Here is a 20,225-nt window from a genome sequence, read left to right on the forward strand (position 1 = left end):
GGATAACCAGAAGGGCACTCGGTGGAGCGCATACCTCTGCCACACAATGCATGATCCACGAGAACATATCAGGCCCAAAACATTTATGAAATATCATGCGATATATCGTTTTTGACCCGATCTCTCAATGGTGAAGAATCACGTTGAAAATTAAATAATTATCGAATTAATTAATCCATGCCACAAACATAACATGTCCAAGTTTCGTCCGAATTCATCCACAATTTTTTGAGATATCGTACTATTTATCGTTTTTGGCCCTATCTCTCAATGGTGAAGAATCATTTACTTCTCGTAGTTGGATCCGGATCCAGATCCGGATCTTTACCAAAATCTTATCAGTTCATCCTTGTCACACATCCAACCTGTCCACAAAAATTCATCCGTATCCGTCCACAACTTTTTGAGATATCCTGTACAAAGAATGAACAGACAAACAAGAAGAAGACGTCATGCAGAGGAGTGATACTTGCAAAATCCAGGAAACAAACTTGACCTCAAAAATATTGGTGGTTGAATTTAATGACCAAATATGTGACTCCTCTTCAAATTTCAAGTGAATCGGATGAAAATTGACAATTTTAGAATTTGTCCAATGTTGTTCTTTTGGCCAATGTTGACCTCAAAAATAATTGGCTGGCAAAATACCCCCCCCCCCCTTTCTCCAAAGGTTGCCATGGATACATGAAATTATCAATTTCATTAAGATTTAAATTCACAATCTTCATCAAAGTTCAGGTCAATCGTATGAAAATTTATTATTTTTCAGATTGAAATTGATGATTTTGGAAGTTTGACCTTCAGTTGACCTTTGACCTTTTGACCTCAAAAATAGTTGCTTCCCAATTCAGTGATGGACTATACAAATTGTGTTCAAGTTTCAAGTTAATAGGATGTAAATTGACGATTTTTCTGTTGAAAATTGATGATTTTAGAAGTTTGACCTTTGACCTTTTGACCTAAAATAGTTCGTTTCCCAATTCAATAATGCACTGTGCAATTGCTGTTAAATTCTCAAGTCAATTGGATGAAAATTGACGATGTTTCAGATGAAAATTGATGATTTTGGAAGTTTGACCTTGAGTCCTTTGAAATTTTGACCTCAAAAATAGTGGGTTTCCCAATTTATTTATGCAATGTGCAAATCTTGTTTACATTTCAAGTCAATCAGATGAAAATTGATTATTTTGGAAGTTTGACCTTGAATTAACCTTTGACCTCAAAAGTGATTGGTTTCCTAATTCAGTGATGCAATATGCAAATATTGTTCAAATTTCAAGTCAATCGGATGAAAAATGACGATTTCAGAAATTTCACCTGAAGATGACATTTGACCTCAAAATGAAGAGGCTTCTCAGTTGAGACGACCTCCACAACTTGGTAAAGTTTCATGGTGATCAATTTAGAATTGTGACCTGTCGGTGACAAACAGACAGACAAAGAGATAAACAAGCCGGTCGGCGGTGATGGGTCTCAAAGCATGGAAACTATAAGATATAGAGCAAAACGGATGTCATTCAGCGGCTGGGAATCACCTTAGGATTATGCATATCAAATCTCATCCAGTTCCATCTACTGATAATGACTCGGTATCCATTTGAATGAAAAGTACCGAAAATGCGGTTTGAAATCGGAAATCCCCAAAGTTTGAGGGGATGCTGTGGGTGAACAAAGATCTAAATCGAAAATCCGGCTCAATCGTTTGTGCACAATGTATTCCAGACGATTAGTGTGAATTTTCATGACCATCCGACCATAACCCTAGGAGAAGTAGCCTTTGGCATGAAGGCACCTCCAGCTCTCGCATATTATCGATTTTTGCACTAATTGACCTTTGACCCCTGACCAAAGCGAAATCCGTCAATATGACCTGAGGCAAAGTTGTATTACTCATTGAGTACCATGAACCTGCAAAGTTTCATTCATATCGATGCACTCACCTGGTCGCTAGGGGGCCTTCAATTTTCGCGCATACCCTAATTGTAGGGGGCGCTGCAGGTAAATTATTCCATATATCACAAAAATCGGAATATATTTGACAGAGCATCACTTGTAGATCATTCGTGCCAAATTTCATAACCCTACGTGGGATATTGGCTTTCGGAATTGATTTTGCGTGAACGGTACCAATTTTGAAGGTTTTTCGGTTGTTGCTTGGGAACCAAAGCGTCCCTAGCAACCATCAAAATTTCTAAAGCACTAGGTCATAAGATGTACCGACCACCGGAGTTTGGTCAAAATCCGCCCACGTTTACCACCAATTATGCTGATGACAAACAAACAAACATCCAAACAAACAGACAGAATTACTGACAATGAGGGTCACCTATTTCGGCAACCCAACAGACAGACAGAATAACAAAATCGACTGACCAATATACTTGAAAATCTTTGATTTTGCAAGTAACAAGAAGATGTTATGCAGAGCACGATACTTGCAAAATCCTAAAAAAAAAAAAGAATTTACCTCAAAAATTATTGGTAGTTTAATTCAATGACCAAATACGCAACTCTTCAAATTTCAAGTGAATCGGATGAAAATTGAGGATTTTATTAATCTCACCTAAGTTGTTGACCTTTGGCCTATGTTTACCTTTTGACCTTTTGACTTCAAAAACAATTGGCTTCTTCCTTATGACAAACTCTACCATGCGGTTAAGTTTCATGAAGATCGGTTTAAAATTGTGACCTGGAGGCGATAAACCGACAAACAGACAAGCCAGTAGGCGACGAGGGATTCGCTAGGATCGAAGCGCTGGATAATATGCTTTTCATTCTGACCGATCCACCGATGAAAATTCATTGCCAAGACGTATTGGTTCACATACAATTGTTCCTCTGCCTGGCAAGATTTTTCCTATTGCCATATTTTGCCAACTGGCACTCCTCATAAAAAATGACGGTAAATAGACACCCTATTTTTGAAGGACTACCATTTCAAAAATAATCGGTTTGCTGGTTTTTGCTGTGGAGCCTCGTGTTGCGCGCGCGCGCGCACACACACACACACACACACACACACACACACACACACACACACACACACACACACACACACACACACACACACACACACGGAAAACCCGATAAACTTCTCTCAATGCTCTTGTTTGACCACACCTCCTGAGCCACACAATATTTTTCATAAGCCACGCCCACTTTCCTACGCCACTCCCTCTTTCCTACACTCCCACTTTCCTACGCCACTCACACTTTTCATTGACCACGTCCACTTTCCCTAAGCTCCGCCCACTTTCCTAAGACCCTCATAAAAAATGACGGGAAACAGACACCCTATTTTTGAAGAACTACCATTTAAAAAATAAAACCTCAATCAAAAATCGGCTCAAGTAAAATTTTCTAAATATCTCAAAGTGTTTAATTCTGAAGTCTCGTTTCTCTACATTCAAAACTGAAGGACAAGTATTGAAAATACTGTACGCGGTTTTCGGCCGCTGCACAGCAACGGGTGGTTGCTCGGCAACGAAATTCAAATGCGCACATTACCAGGATATATTCCACATGTTGGCAAAGTTTCATCGAAATCGGTTTGCTGGTTCGTGTTGTGGAGCCTCGCGTTGCAGTTACACACACACACACACACACACACACACACACACACACACACACACACACACACACACACACACACACACACACACACACACACACGGTAAACCCGACAATAAGGGATGTCTAGCACATATAGCGAATCCAACAAGCCGGTAGGCAGACATGGGTAGTCGCTTACCCAATAGAACCTGACGCGATGGGCCCATTCGATGGGGGACGACCTGAGGATTAAGCACAAGAAAATTCATGATTCTAGCTTCAAGGGTTAATGCTGCAGAATGTTTTTTCGTTAAAATACCCCCACATTTAGAGGTTTTTCGGCCGTTGCTAGGCAACGGAGGTGTCCCGAGCAACGCTTCTTTTTCACACATAACTATGACATACCATGAACCTACCATTACCATACCAGTTTCACATATATCTGACTCATAGTCTCTGAGATATAACGAACTTCGTTTTTTTTATTGTTTTCGACCAGGGTTCATTCAAAGTCTATCTTCACAGACAGTTTTCATAGAATCTGGCTGGAAATGTTTGACAATATGGCTGAATGTACTGCCCACAGTCGCTGGTGGCCCGATTTTTGATTTTCGAAAAAATAATTTTTTTTATGATTTTTCAAAAATTTCAGTCTCGTTGCTAGGCAACGGTGGTGTCCATAGAAACGGTTCTCATTTGCACACAACTAGGTCATGGTATGAACCTACCAACCAAGTTTCATCGAAATCGCCATTGTATTAACTGAAATCGCCATTTTAAATACTGATTATAAGGGTAGAGCAAATCTCAAAAAAAAAAAAATTTCCCACTACATCGACTACCCAAAACTAAAGAAAGATGTCACGCAGATCACGATACTTGCAAAATCCACCCCAATCTCCGTAGGTTGCCATATCCATTTGTCCATTTCATCAAGATTAAAATTGGCAATCTTAATCAAAGCTCAGGTCAATCGGATGAAATTTATTATTTTTCAGATTGAAATTGATGATTTTCGAAGATTTACCTTCAGTTGATCTTTGACCTTTTGACCTCAAAAATAGTTGATTTCCCAAAACTGTAATGCACTATGAAATTGCTATTTGATTTCCAAGTCGATCGGATGAAAATTAACAAATTTTCAGATAAAAATTAATGATTTTAGAAGTATGACCTTGAGTTGATTTTTGACCTTGTGACATTAAAAACAGTTGGTTTTCCCAATTATTTGACGCAATATGCAAATCTTGTTGAAATTTAAAGTCAGTTCGATGAAAAATGACGATTTTAGAAATTAGACTGAAAGATTACCTTTGACCTCAAAATCAATAGTCTTCTCAGTTGAGACTATCTCTACAACTTGGTAAAGTTTCACGATGATAGGTTTAGAATTGTGACCTGTAGGTGATAAATAGAGACAAACAGAAAGACACAGAATAACAAGAAGACATCGTGAAGAGCACGATACTTGCAAAATCCATAAAACAAATTTGACCTCAAAAATAATTGGTGGTTGAATTCAATGACCAAATGAGCAACCTCTTCAAATTTCAAGTCAATCGGATGAAAATTGACAATTTTAGAAATCTGGCCCATGTTGTCCTTTTGGCCTATGTGGACCTCAAAACTAATTTGTGGTTGAATTCAGTGACCTGAATGCAAATCCTCTTCAAATTTCAAGTCAATGAGATGAAAATTGAGGATTTTAGAAATACCACCTTAGTTGTTGACCTCGGGACTGTGTTGATCTTCTGGTCGATGTTGACCTCAAAAATAATTGGATCGTTGAATTCAGTAACCTGAAATCTAAATCCTCTTCAAATTTCAATTCAATCTGATGAAAATTGAGGATTTTAGAAACACAACCATAGTTGTTGACCTTTGGCCTATGTTGACCTTTTGACCTCAAAAACAATAGGCTTCTTCCTTATGACAAACTCTACCATGTGGTGAAGTTTTGTGTAGATCGGTTTAAACTTGCAACCTGTCGGTGACAGAAAGACAAACAGAATAACAAAATCCACTAACCAATATGCTTGAAAAATCTTCGATTTTGCAAGTAACAAACAAACGGATAGAAAGGGGCGAAAACATAACCTCCTTCACCTTCCTGGCAGAGGTAATAATAAGCAATTTTATAGGATGGTGCATAGGTAACACATGTACCTCTGAGATATTTAGTCTAGATATGATTCCAACCCGACTATACATTGTCTGATTAATACTTCGCAGGCAGTGTGTTGCATCACTGAGTGTGCCATCCATCACATAGGATGCCAACCTGAAGGTGCGTCTGCCAGTATTGGTTGCTAATGGTGTAAGTTAAAGATCCCACGTTTGCTGCTGATGTAAGTTCATGTCTTTTGAAGAAGAGTAAGTGAGTTGTCACTGGCACCTTTGCTAAGTTACAAATCAGTGGCTGAACTATTTCTGTGGGGAAGCAATGGCAAACTCCCCTGTGTATTTACTTTTCCCAGAAAGCTGGTTCTGAAATCCTCAATATTCTTGGAAACCCCCATCCAAAATCTTGACCTTTTCTACCCAAGTTATCCTCCCACCCCCCCCCCCCCCACCACAAGCCCATCTCCTTCCAAATTTCCAGATTTTCCTTCCTGAGAGATTGGAGAGTCTGCATCTGTTTCCATCTTGTCCACACCCTGTGTTCTGCGTTACCCCTCATTCTTATCTGCATCCCTTGTTGGTCCGTCCCTGTTTATTTTGTCCCTCAGTCCTGCGTTTTAGTTCTTCCATGAGCCTTGGCTTTGTAATTAGTATGCAAAAAAAAAAAACAATCTGGTCAAATATTAATGAACAACAATCTATGAATACAAGTTATTGTTTTACATTCTTCTCTTACCAATGAAAATATTTAATTGTTTCCTTCTGAAACTAATAAATTGTTATCATTCTGAGTTGCAAGCACTTTAAAGTCTCATGCAAAGTTTCTGAGTTATGATTGAAGAAAGAACATCTTTCATCAGCAATGTTGAGTAACGTTCTCACTGCAGTGATCAAAAATTTTCACATGGGTCGCTTTTATTACTATTCTCTGGTGACTTCCTGCATGGATTGACTTCAAGCTGGATGTTCGATTTTTGCACTCCTTTGCTTGGCAAATAAGAGATAACATGCTGAGGAATGGTCACCAAGTCTTAAGGCCTGAAATAAAAATTAAATTAATCAGCAAGTTGCCCGTGCCCGCACGAGATTCAAACCGGGGTAGGGATGTAAATGGCAAAAATGCAAATGGCATCTTCTGTCATCGAGCTGGCAAGCTAGGAGCAACAATTCGCATCTATTGATGCAAATTCAACGCTCTTATGGTGAGGTGCTCCATTTGAAACTGGTTGTTCGATGTACAGTGCCTATAGAAAGTCTACACCCCCTTTCAAAATTTTCCCCTTTTGTTGCCTTATAACCTGGAATTAAATTTCATTCAATCAGACTTTTTCCACCTTTATTTACACATTGTAACCCACAACTTCCAGGTGAAAAACAAATTCTACAAATTTCATAAAATTAATTAAAAATACAAACCGACATTATCTTGGTTGGATAAGTGTCCACCCCCCTTATAACAGCAGTTGTAAATTAGTTCAGATGTAACCAATTACCTGCAAAATCACACACCAAGTTACTTGGTCTCCACCCGTGTTAAATTGTAGCAATTCTGATTATTTCAGAATAAAATCGGCTGTTCCTGTAGTTTTCCTCTGCTGGGTGGTGCATTTCACAGCAAAGACTCGATCATGAGAAACAAGGAGTTTTCAAAAGACCTCCAGGATAAAGTTGTGGAAAGGCACAGATCAGGGGATGGTTATAAAAAATATTTCAAAGGCCTTGATTAAAGGGTCCTCAATAGTCGAAGGGGTCTCAACAGTCTAAAGGGTCGAAGGGTACATTCTAATGTTAAGTAATACCAGAGAGTTGGTGTCAAAGCCACCCAATGCTCACCTGCTGATACATTTAGTGTTTTTAAAAGACTAGTCTAATAATATTTTTTATAAAGCATTACAGTGAAGTCTGATCCAAATAATTTTAAAGCAATATATGTATTTGTATATTGTAATCAGTAAAAAATAGTGTGGTAGATAAAAACATTAGAAAGGAAATAACTTGCACCAAAAACTTTAACATTTTCACACTGACGCTGACGCTCATGCTCACACCGGGGGTATCGCTATAGCTCTCTGTTCTTCAAACTGACGAGCTAAAAATGTAAAAAAATGCTTAATAGTTTATATATGTTGTTATTTTTGTTTGGAATAAATCCATATATGTAATCAAATTTTCCTTATGGTACATTCTACCCTTCTCCCCTCCAACCCTCCCCCCACACCCCCCCCACCCCAATCCCCCACCCACAATCTTGGCTTTTGGTTCAGTCCACTATGTAGATTACCACATATGTGGAAATGTTGATGTGATTTTCATCCGTTTTTAAATAATAAAATGTCATGTGTTTTGTTATTTTGGGAAAGATTAAATCCATCTATGTTATTAAATTGTTTTAATATTTGTTTCATTTGATTGGGGTGATGGTTTAGATATGTATCGCTTTTGGAATGGTTCTGTCCATTCATCCCCCTCCCCACCCTGCAATCCTGGTCTGGTTTGGTTGAGTCTACATTTACATTCGATTTCTTTTCACAGTAATAAAACGATGAATCTATACACATAAAAACGAAAAGCACGGTGAGGCAGTGAAGCCATGAGTCAGTCTGGGAAGCCGTAAAGACTCCATGCCTATTAATCACATCCTGTTTGAACGTTAATTCCCCCAAGACCCTGAAGACCACGAAGAACCCAAAAGACCTAGATAATCCAAAAGTCCCTGAGGACCCAAAATACCCAGATAACCCAAAAATCCCCAAGGACCCCGAAGACCCCAAAATACCCTGAAGACACAAAAGATCCCGAAGACCCTGAAGACCCCAAAAGACCCTGAAGACCCCTCAAAAAACCCTAAAACCCTACCGACCCCTTAGATATTAACACCATTTAGACCCCTTACACTATACAGACTAATTAGACAGTTTAGACCCTTGACCATTTAGACGACTTGGACCTTTTTATATCGCAAATAAATTTCAAATAAACATTATATCAACAATATTACAAATAAATTTGTAGAAAATAAATGTTGTGTTTTGATTGGTGTAAATCGTGCTAACACAGGAAATCTGTAAGGTGAAACTCTGCAACAACATGTGGAGAGGCGAGCATGGCAAGCCGATCCATGCTAGTGTTTTATATATTTTAAAATTTTTGGTTGCGTGCACTAGCCCAGAGACAAAGTAACTTCCTCGCGTTGGAATCACCATCATAGCTTCAGCAGTGATTGAGTTAGGTCGGGTTACAGTTTGACATTGTTTTTAGAGGGGAAGAAGAAGTACAAATTGGCATTTTAGTGATCTCCCAATGTGGTACTTTAGCAATGCATTTTGGTGTCTTATTAAGTTTTGATAGTTCAGAAAACACTCGAGAAAAAGAGGTGTGGCTTTCAAATGGTTATCACTTCACTTTATAGTAATTTATGAGCCTGTCATTGTGTACAGGTCAGGTTATTGTCAGGTCAGGTCAGGTCAGGTGAGATCTGTGACTTTCTACAGGGACCATGTAAACCTGTGCTAACCTGTTCCATGGTCGGATTGGCGGCGACTAAACCGTCTCCCGCGCCAAGTTTCTTGGTGAGGAGGGTGTATGCTGTGGACACCAATAGGATGGATGAAGAACAAAACCTGTCAAAGGGCAGAGAAGCTCCTTGTGAGCCAATGGCCATCCATATCTAGTGCCCAACTGTGTCTGCGGACATCCTCCTGCAGTTGGATTACTTCTTATTAGGAGGTTGGTGGCAGCATTTGCACTCCGGCCACCGGAAAATCCTTCAATCCACAAAACATTCGAGAAGCATAAAAAAATCTGAAACACACTCCCTGGGAGTACCCCCTGTGCAGCTTCCCTTCTGCTCACCGGATGACAAGATTGGGGCAAAGCCATTGGGACCCCCAATCTTTGATGATAGGAAGGACACCATTGGGTCACATTCCCAGCTCAGATTGCGGGAGAGTGTGTCAGGGTGGTGCTGTAGTGTTGTCCACTAGACGACGGTCTCCTTGGGATAACCTGAGGCAGTCCCTTCGGGTGGGTCCCTGGAATGTCCTCTCCCTAAGAGAGGATGTTAACCTGTCTCTGTTGTCATCTGAGCTCAAGCGTTTGGACATCAGTATTACAGCACTCTCTGAGGTTCGGAGGCCGGATTGCGGCGAGATCATGCATGACGCGTGATGACACCTACTATTGGTCTGGTTACTCTGATGGTTACCATGCCCAAGGTGTTGCTGTAGCTGTGTCCAACAAGTTGACTCCAATGACAATTGAGGTAACGCCGGGTGATGAGCACATTATGAGACTAAGGATTCGTCACTTCTTGGGTGTCATTTCCCTGGTCTCTGAATATGCTCTGACTGAGGCAAGTGACCTCACCGTGAAAGACACATTCTACGCCACACTCCAGTCTGTGGTTGATTAGTGCCCCAGACGAGATACACTTCTCATCTTGGGAGATTTCAATGCATAGACTGGAACTGATAGGTATGGTTATGAGACGTGTGTTGGTCCCCATGGGTCTGGAACTGTGAACCAGAATAGCACTAAGTTCCTTGACTTTGCACGAAGTCATGCACTTAGGGTGGCTGGTTCATGATTTCTGCCCCCACAAGCTCATCGCTGGACTTTTATTCCAACGCTGTCAGTGTGGCAGAGGAGATTGACCATGTCGTCGTTGATGGTCACTGTAGGATGATCCAGAACTGCAGGGTCTACCGGAGTGCTCAGTTCTTTATTAGCGACCATCGGCTTGTTGTAGCAACTCTTAAGTTGCACCTTAAATCCAGGAAAATGGTACCATCCCAGTCTAGGCTGCATGTTGGCAAGCTCAAGGATGAGAGGGTGGCTGAGAAGCTTGCGAACAGGCTGAGTGGAGATTTGGGGGGTCTGAGTGCTCTGGGGGACCCTGAAGAGTTGTGGAGTGCCTTCAAGGCCACCGTCCTTGATGTTGCCTGCAGATGTCTTGGAACTCACCGGAGGGCGAAGAAGAATTTTGTCTCTCAAGGGACACTGCACACCATTGCCCAGAGTTGCAGGGCCAGGCTGAATGGCAGAGCTAAGCTGTTCAGGGAACTTAGGCGTAAAACTGTACGTGCACTAAGGGTGGACAAAGAGGCCAATGTACGAGGAATCTGTGATTCCTGTGTGAAGACCTTGAATTCTCAGATTATATAGTCATCTTTGCGGAGACTCCTGATATCGTTTTGGGGTTTCTCGTGGTGCTGAATGAGGAGTCGTAGCCGCTGGGATTACAGGTTTCCTGGGTCAAAACTAAGATCCAGGCTTTCAATGACATCTTGGATGCTGCTATCCTGTCTGTACCTGTTTGTGGTGTGGATGTTGAGGTCGCGGAGAGATTCACTTATGTCGTCAGTGATATTCATTTCTCTGCTGGCTGTGAGCCAGAGGTCAACAGACGTCTGGGTCGGGCTTGGCGAGTCTTGGATTCACTGGATTATTAGAAGTGGTGCTGTCAGTACCTATTCGTGAGGATGAAAGTCTGAGTCTTCAGGTCCTTGGTGCTTCCAGTCTTGCTCTATGGATGTGAGACTTGGACTCTGACCAGAGATCGAAGACGGAGACTTGGTTCCTTTAGTACCAGCACTCTTCAGAGAATCCTTGGCTATTGCTGCTTGGACTTTGTGTCCAACGAGCAGTTACTGAGAGAGACTCAAATGAGATTTGTTACCTGCATAGTCTTTGAGCATCAGCTGCAGCTGTATGGACATGTGGCTCGTTTTCCTGTCGCTCATCCTGCTCACAAGATTCTCTCAGCGAGGGAGCCTCGTGAGTGGAGGAGGCCAATGGGCCGACCACGTGCCTCGTGGTTGCAGCAGGTTGATCAGCATCTCATTGAGATGGGGATGGGCCTGGCATCTGCCTGTGGGATGGCCAGACAGAGGCCCCTGGAGTACTGGTGGAAAGTGGATGCAGTGATGTGCTGCTCTGGTGCATGCTCCCATTCCAGACCTGACTTGATTGTGTACACATTTGATTGGGTGGCCTTCTTGTTTCCTGTATAATCCCTTGATATGGAGTACTCCTATTCTCCATGATCACAGATACAAAGATATACAAGGAACTTTGGCACAGGAGGAGGCCATTCGGCACATGCCTGCACTACACCAATGCCAGATACCATCACCCATCCACACACAAGCTCCCTAAAAGACCTGCCAATATCGTTGTACCCCTTTTTCTGCAATGCATCTCGCTCTACTTTAAACCTCTATCTGTCTAATTGCTCCAATTTAATCCCATGTCCAATTGAAACCTATATCTATCGAAATTTAACTTTATATCTGTACCAATCGAATTCCAATTTAAACCTATTCTGTGTACCATACTCTTTCTGCTGCCAATACCTTTCTCTGGAGACCATTCCATGCATTAACTAGAGGGGGAGCACCCATTAGAGTGCAAAACCTCCGCCGCCAATACTGCTAGGTCACTCAAGTGAACCTGATATCCTATTCATTCAATTTGACACCAACAGTGCTCACAGAGTTATAGCTTGCAACTTTCCCTTTTACTTTTAACTTTTACATACTCAATTCATTCGTCATAACTAGATTCCTGAAGACAGAAATTGATTTTACGTGGGTATATCCACCTGAAGTTCCAAAATCAGCCGCAATTATAATTTTGGCATGTTTTTTTGTTGGAAATCGCTTATAAGATGTAGAAATGCAAAAAAAAAAAAACGAAATTTTGTTGAAAAAAAAGTTGCAAATTTTTTTTTCTCTAACAATTTTTTTTTTGGGGGGGGGAGAGTTGGAAATCACTTTAAAACATGTATAAATGCAAAAAGAAAATTTGAAATTTTGTTGAAAAAAAAGTTGCAAAAAGTTTTTTTCTCTAACAATTTTTTTTTGGGGGGGGGAGTTGGAAATCACTTAAAACATGTAGAAATGCAAAAAAAAAATTTGAAATTTTGTTGAAAAAAAAGTTGCAAAATTTTTTTTTCTCTCACAATTTCTTTTTTTTTTGGGGGGGGGGGGGGTTGGAAATCACTTAAAATATGTAGAAATGCAAAAAAAAAAAATTTTTTTTTTAAAATAATTTTATTATTTTTTTCAAAATGCCCGCCATAGCGGCCATATTGGATTTTGGACCAAGTCCAAAATCTAATGGCATGATCCTTGGACCAGACCTAACCCCCCCCCCCACCAAGTTTCGTCAAAATCCGTCAAGGAGTTTTTCTGTAATACTGTACACAAACAAACAAACAAACAAACAAACAAACAAACAGAAAGGGGGTGAAAACAGTTACCTCCATCCATCTTCGATGGCGGAGGTTAACTACTCTGTGTGAAATACTCTTGCCATACTATGTTTTTAACTCTCCTCTTTTACTCTCCAGCTCTTGTCCCTGAGCCTATCACTGTCTATTCTGCTGAAAAACTCATCTGCACTTATTTTATCCATACCCCTCATGATCTTAAGCATCTTCATCAGATCCCCTCGTAATTTCCTTCTTTCCCATGCACAAAGTCTTGTCTCCTTCAGCCATCCTTCATAGCTTAGTCTGGCTAGCCCTGGAATCGATCTAATCATTCTACGCTGAACCCTATGCGGGGCATCGATGTTCTTCCTGAGATATGGTCACCAAAACTGTAGCCGACATCCCCACACTATATTTGAGGTATGGCCTTACTAACTTCCTTTACAATGGTAACACTATTTCTCTTGATTTGTAATTTATCCCCCTATGAATACAGTTTCAAAGCCTGTTAGCTTTACCTGTAGCTGCCAAACATTGTGCTCTTTGCTTACCCCCTCCCCAACCCTCCCCATTATTTATTACCATCCTCAGATCCCTCTCCTGTGTCACACATTCCAATACGCCCTACCCCCATTCCCAGCGCCTTACATTTCTTTATGTTAAACTGAATCTACCAATCTTTTGCCCAATCTATGAAAGCATGAATACTTTCCTGAATACGATCATCACCGTCTCTGCTATCTACCTCCGAATTTTGTATCATTGCAAAAATTTAGAAAGCTGACTCTTCATACCACTATCCAAGCCATTGATGTAAAATGTGAATAATAAAGGTCCCAGCACTGATCCTTGGGGTACCCCACTACTTGTATCCACCCAACTGGACATCCACCTACTCACAGCTACTCTTTATTTCCTATCAGTAGTCCAGTTTTCAATCCAGTTAGCTACCAGCCACACTACAAACCCTCACCTTACCTGACGACCTCCGATGTGATACCTTATCAAATGCCTTGAACTGTGAGTGTAGATACACTGCATCCACTGCACTTCCCTCATCCACCCAATCAGAAACTGCTTCATAGAACTCAATTAAGTTTGTGAAACAAGTCCTACCTTTGGTAACTCCATGCTGACTATCTTTAATTAGTTTGAAATCATTTCAATGGTTCCTCATCCATTTCTTAATTAATATCACCAACATCCTCCCCACAACTGAAGCCAAAGTAACAGGTCTATTTTTCCAATTCCTCTCTGGATAATTTATTAAATAATGGTGTTACATTTGCTACTCTCCAATCCTCCGGTACCTGTCCTGACTCCAACGAGCTCTTGAAAATATCCGTCAACATCTCTCTTATCCACTCCACTACCTCCCTCAATCCTCTTCAAAGCATGTTATCTAGTCCTGGAGCTTTTCTCAGTTTTCCTAGCTGCTTCTTTACTTCGCCCACTCCAACCTTGAATTCCTCCAAAAGCCTTTCTTCATCTCCTTGATGGATTATCTGAGCGACTGGTAATTCCCCTGACTTTTCTTGTGTAAATGTTTAATCAAAATAACTATTTAATAAACCTGCCATCTCCTTTTCATCACTAAACAATTCCCCTCTCTCAATGGGCCCACATTGGTCACAACCTACGATTCATCCCTTATTTACTTTAAAAAAAAATGCCTTGCTATTTTGTTTAATGTTCAGAATTTCTCTTCTGATTAACCCATCTCTGAATGACCGAAGCATCGCCAAACTGCATTTTAATGAAAAACTGCATTCTTGCAAAAACAACAACCCTCTATGCTATTACAGTTTGAATGTCTGTTCTCTGAGTTTGGGATATTGACAGTTCGATTCTAACCTTCGCTGAGTCTTTAAAATGATACTTTTTTTCCTTCCTTGCTTGATGCTCAACATTTCGAGGGTAGAGCACGGATAAACCCCAAGCATTGGCATCCCATTGGAAAGGGGAAATTTCTCCTTAAAATTGCCCTGCTTACTGTGGGGAAAAAAAAAAAGCTACGTCACAAAGGGGGCATCCCGTTATGCACAGTGCCCTGGGAAATTACGTCACTTCACCCATGGTTACCAGCTGCGTTTGAAGTCGAGTTCATATTCTCATTTTCTGTCTGCATGTGTGTGCGTGATTTGTGTGACGGTTCTTCCATCAGTCCTAGCCCCGGAGAAAAATAAAATGTCATAACCCTTTGCTCCAAAAAGTTTTTTTCATACAGTGAGTATCCACACAGTGTTGATGAAATGAATAATTTATGTGACAAGGTTGTTTATAAAACCAATTACTTATTTGTAATGATGACCCCTATATTTAATCTGTATCAAAATTGAGATTATAAGTTCTAAAAACAAAAATTCAGCACTGACCGTCCAGATACTTGTACCGTGAAAGTTGTTTTTATTTCTGAAAAATATTTTTTTTATCACAACATGGGGAAACATTTACCACGGTGCCATGGCCAATAAAATGAAGTCCCAAATGCGACAGACACTCGTGTCCCAATGGAGGGCGGTCATAGTCCGGCTGCATGCGGTAGTAATGTGGGTTTTAGCGCTTGTAGAGTTCAGATCAAGTCAGGTATGGGAGCATGCTCCAGAGCAGCACGTCGCTGTGTCTACTCTCCACCGGGGGAGGTACTCCAGGGGACTCCGTCTGGCCATCCCTGAGGCAGATGCCTGGCCCATCCCCATCTCCTTGAGATGCCGATCAACCTGCTGCGGCCACGAGGCATGTGGTTGGCACGTGGGCCTCCTCTGCTCATGAGGCTCCCTCTCTGAGAGAATCTGGTGAGCAGGATCAGCATCAGGAAAACGAGCCACATGTCCATACAGCCACAGCTGATGCTCATGGACTATGCAGGCAACAAATCTCATTTGAGTCTCTCTCAGCAACCGCTCATTGGACACAGTCTGTCCAGCAAAAACCAAGGATTCAACAAAGAGACCTGGTACCAAAGGAAATCTCCTTCTCAGATCCAAGGTCAGAGTCCAAGTCTTACATTCATAGAGCAAGACTGGAAGCATCAAGGACCTGAGAACTCAGACTTTTGTCCTCCTGCACAAGTACCGACAGCACCACACCCCATGATCCAGTGAATCCATGACTCCCCCAGGCCTGAACCAGACGTCTAAAATAACTGAAAGGGATTAATAATGACAAAAAGGGTTGTCTCTTCTCTGCTGCCCCCCCCCCACACCCTATCTATGTCCATCTATCTGTCCTCCCTCCCCATTCCTTTCACTTTCTTCAAAGCAAGTGGGCATTCATGACATTAAGAAGTTAAAATTTAAAGAAATTGAATTAAATATTGATTATGATCCAATTCAATTAAGAGGTTAAAATGAAAATAACAAGGAATCCATGACAGAATCTCATGATATGTGATGGACATGGAAACATAGAATACATTTGAGTTAATTAGATAATTATCTCACTATCTAAGTGGAATTTTTTTTTTTAAAGGGCTCAATTATTTATTGTGCATTAATGTCGTGAATCGTCATGCCGAGTTTCAAAGTGATCCGTTGTGCTGCCTTGAAGGAGTAGGAAAAAAAATGAAAAATGAAAATGGACACATTGTCAGAAGGACTGATTGACTGACTGACCAAAGGGCATCGTTATGGCTTTAACAGCTTCCTTCGACTTTGTTGGAGATGAGCTACAATTATAGAAAGGAAAATTTCAACAATAAAATGATGCACATGTACAAATTTCGACCTAATTTATGGGACTTCATTTGAGAGCCAATGAGAATTTCTCAATAACACGAATTTCATCATTCAAACGGCCTTTTCGATACCAGTCTTGTTGAGGCTAATTTAATAAGTGGAAAACAAAATTTCGCTGAACATCAAGACCCCTGCACATCCAGCTGCAGTTGGCTCTACTGTCTGTATCCATTCACACTTGTATCCCTGCTATGCACCTTTCCTCCAAATGGCACACTTGGCTCGCATCATTCAAATGCCAAAGCTCTTTGGTCTTGCTTTAAACATTTCTCCTCCGTCTCTATATGTGTATTCTTTCCCGATAAACAAATCTCTTTTTAATGTCACATATTTTATGCTCTTGGTTTCATGATTTCACGATGACGACGAGAGAAGAATGACAGCAAAAAGAATAGGGAATGGCAAGAGAAATATGAGGTCACAAATCAACCATTTTAAATGCTTGATATGTACTGAATGTTGTTTCAAAGGTTGTGTCAAAAGCCTAAGATTGGCAATTGAGATTCTTTCAAGAGATGGTCGACCTATAGATACGAGAGCGACATTAGAGGATGGATTGTAGAAAATCCATTTATTTCCTTCGGTCTGTTGTGGGTTTGATATTAGATTATCGTCCTTAATGCATGTCCTCTTCTTCCAGATAGCTCATTACATTCGTTCCATGTACTTCTTTTAAAACCGTTTTAAGGACAGGGCTGTTTAAGGTTGAAAAAGAGATTTAAAAGTGATTGATTCTAGGTTATTTGTAATGATAATTCAAGGAGTAAATACTGATATATCCAAGATTATTCATTTTTCGATATGGCTTACAGTGAAAGAACCACAACAGATAATCACCTAAAGCTTAAGCACATATTGATATCCATTGAGACCATACTCTGTACAGAGCATCAGTGCTACGATAACAGTCTCCTGGTCTATTGGGTACAATCCTCGACAGGTCACCACTCCAGTACAGGATACACAAATGGCTCAACTGGACAGGTCACCACTCCAACACAGGATACACAAATGGCTCGAACATCCCAGCAAGCTGGTACTCATTTTACCAACCTCAGAAGGATGACAGGCTGAGTCAACTCCACCTGGTATTAATTCAATGGCCAAGCAGGATTTGAACTCATGACCTTAGGATCCCAAGTCCACCATCCTCACCGTTTAAGCCAACACCAGGCATTTGTATTGATATCGGAGGATTGTAAAATACCCTATCCTAAGTTTTCCGCTTCGGATCGGTTAGTTTATGGTCGGTACGGTTCTTTGTGATACAATCTCCCATGGAAATGGTGTGAATAAAATTTTAAAAAAAAACAGTTGAAAAGGAGTTTGAGAAAAGTACATAAATTCCTATAAATAACTGGAAGAAGTGGGCAGCTGAAAGCCAGTTTGTCATTCCAAATTTTGTTTACCTGTTTCTGGAAGGCCATTGCATTGTGCTGTCAGTGTTTCTATGGCTTTGTCAGTCTTAATTTCCTTGTGATTTTCCATTTTTCCACTTTGTTTGTTTTTTGTTGTTGTTGTCATAGCCATTGCTTATCAATGCTAAGAGTGCATTTTACTGTCATTAGGTTATAAAATAATGTAACCTTGGTTTTATGAGACATCTATCTCCTTTCCGCATCTTCCAAATTTCACTTTGTGATGAATGGGGTTTCACAGAGAGGGCATTGTGATGCAACACCCTGCCTGTGAAGCACCAGTCTGACAGTTCTATAGTTGGGTCAGCAATCGAGCCTAGACCAGACAGTTCAAAGGTAAGTGAGCTACCTCTTGCTCGATCTTGTCAGGCAAGCTATGCACTAAGATGGGAATGCCAAGCAGGTCTCCCAAACAGACATCAAGAAGCTTGTCGACAGTTTCCTTTTTTAAGTTAAATGTAATTATGTTGGCATCAAATATGATTCCATAGTCGTGCAAGAATGTCTTCTTTCATTATTTTTTTTATCTGAGAGTGCTATCATGTTTAATCTGATTAGCATGCGATGAACAAATGGGTTAGCGCACACACTCAGAGGTCGACGTCCTTTGAGGTGTCCAGCCTGAGTTTGATTTCCAGCCTGACTATTAAATGTCATCTCGATCTTGTGCATGCTTGGGATTGCATCAATGAGTATTCTGTGCTTGGGAGGAGATGTAAAGCTGGTCGTCTCATCTGTTTGCAATTGCTTGTGTCCATGTCAAAGATCTGGTCATTGTACATGACCCTCCCTCTGTGGAGTGATCTGGTCATGTCAAACATCTGTGTCCATGTAAAAGATCTGGTCATCTGGTCATTGTCTGTTTTGAAAGAGTAGGTCATTGTATCGTGGGTTGCTTTGTGAGCTGTGAGCAATGTACAATATAATAATCCACAGTGAATCCAATTGTTTAGGGTGCCAGCGACAGCTTACCTACTCTTTGCAAAGGACACCGTAGGATCTTTAACGTTCCCCCATTAATTCTGGCAGATGGGTCGCCCAGTTTAACATTCATCTGAGGGATGGCACACACAAAATGATGAAACATCCTACTTGCAAGACACCAGGATGACAGTTTATAGCTGGGTCAGGATTCAAACCTGGGCAAGACAGCTTCGATGTGAGTGTGCGTACCTCTAAGCTATCCTGCCAGCCCTATTTGTGATCCTAATTATATTTCATATTTTTGATAAATATATAGAGCATCAACAATATTGTACAATAAATGCTCCATTCATCATAAATGCATATCTTGTACTAACAGAGTGGAAAGCAAATGGAAATTTCAATCGAAAAAGTAGAGAAGGGCATTGGAAAGGAGGAGCAAGGGTACCCACTCCACTGCATTTATATCGGCTCACTGGCTTGCCTCATCATGCGTCATTCAAAGCCAGGAAAAACATGGGGAAGTGGGGGGCTGAGTGGGAGTTTGGGGGATCAGATGACAGTGAGAGATAAGAATGAGAGATAATGTATGCCAACCAAACTCTGACACCCTTGTTCATTCCAGTACCATAATATTGCTGATTCTGAATGCATGTAATCCAGGGAGAGTAGTTTTGCTTTTTGTGGAATGATCTGCATCCATGGCAAGGTTGATTTGTTAAAGCCTATCCTCTGCTTCGCTCATTACTTTAAACCCACCGTTGTACTTAGTGTGTAGGATTGTGTGGAATGTGATTCAGACAATACATAAGCTTGGATTACTTGCTCTTTACGACCTGTCAAAGACTGTGGTTGGTTGTTTTTGCCATTTTGCAACCATACCAATGTCCTGACTTTGCTTTCGAATATAATGAGAAAAAGAAAATGCACACACAAATGATCGATACATTCCACACTGTTCCCTCACTACTCTGTGCCGCATCACTTGGAAAGGCTGAAAATTATTGTGCTGTATTTAAACCAGCCTAAAGTTTTGTAATTATCCTGTACAACAAATGTTAATATTAACATTAAACCAAAGAAATCGTAAAAATCTGATTATCATTGTTAAATATTTGGATTGCAGTATACTGTAGTACCTCAATGCTTGCGAGTCTCATTCTGGCTAGTTCAACACATCTATATTGCTCTATTCCTGAAATTGCCATTTCATTATATAATATGAGATCATGATTATGATATTATAAAGATTATCACCAT

At 40.7% G+C, this 20,225-nt stretch overlaps 1 protein-coding gene and 1 long non-coding RNA gene across 3 annotated transcripts in view; one reads left to right on the forward strand and one right to left on the reverse strand.

Moving 5' to 3' along the window:
- Positions 1-20,225, forward strand: part of GPR22 (G protein-coupled receptor 22) — a 183,553-nt gene that overhangs the window by 78,649 nt on the left and 84,679 nt on the right. The window lies entirely within an intron of this gene.
- The window catches only part of LOC147020192 (uncharacterized), a 46,030-nt gene that overhangs the window by 24,400 nt on the left and 1,405 nt on the right, over positions 1-20,225 (reverse strand). The window contains exon 3 of the long non-coding RNA XR_015061693.1: positions 19,014-19,095. This is a non-coding gene — a long non-coding RNA (uncharacterized LOC147020192). The remainder of the gene's footprint in view (positions 1-19,013; positions 19,096-20,225) is intronic.

This window comes from Eptatretus burgeri, chromosome 9 (assembly GCF_056783735.1).
Source record: "Eptatretus burgeri isolate ZD-2024b chromosome 9, Ebu_testis_v1, whole genome shotgun sequence".
NCBI classification, from domain to species: domain Eukaryota; kingdom Metazoa; phylum Chordata; class Myxini; order Myxiniformes; family Myxinidae; genus Eptatretus; species Eptatretus burgeri.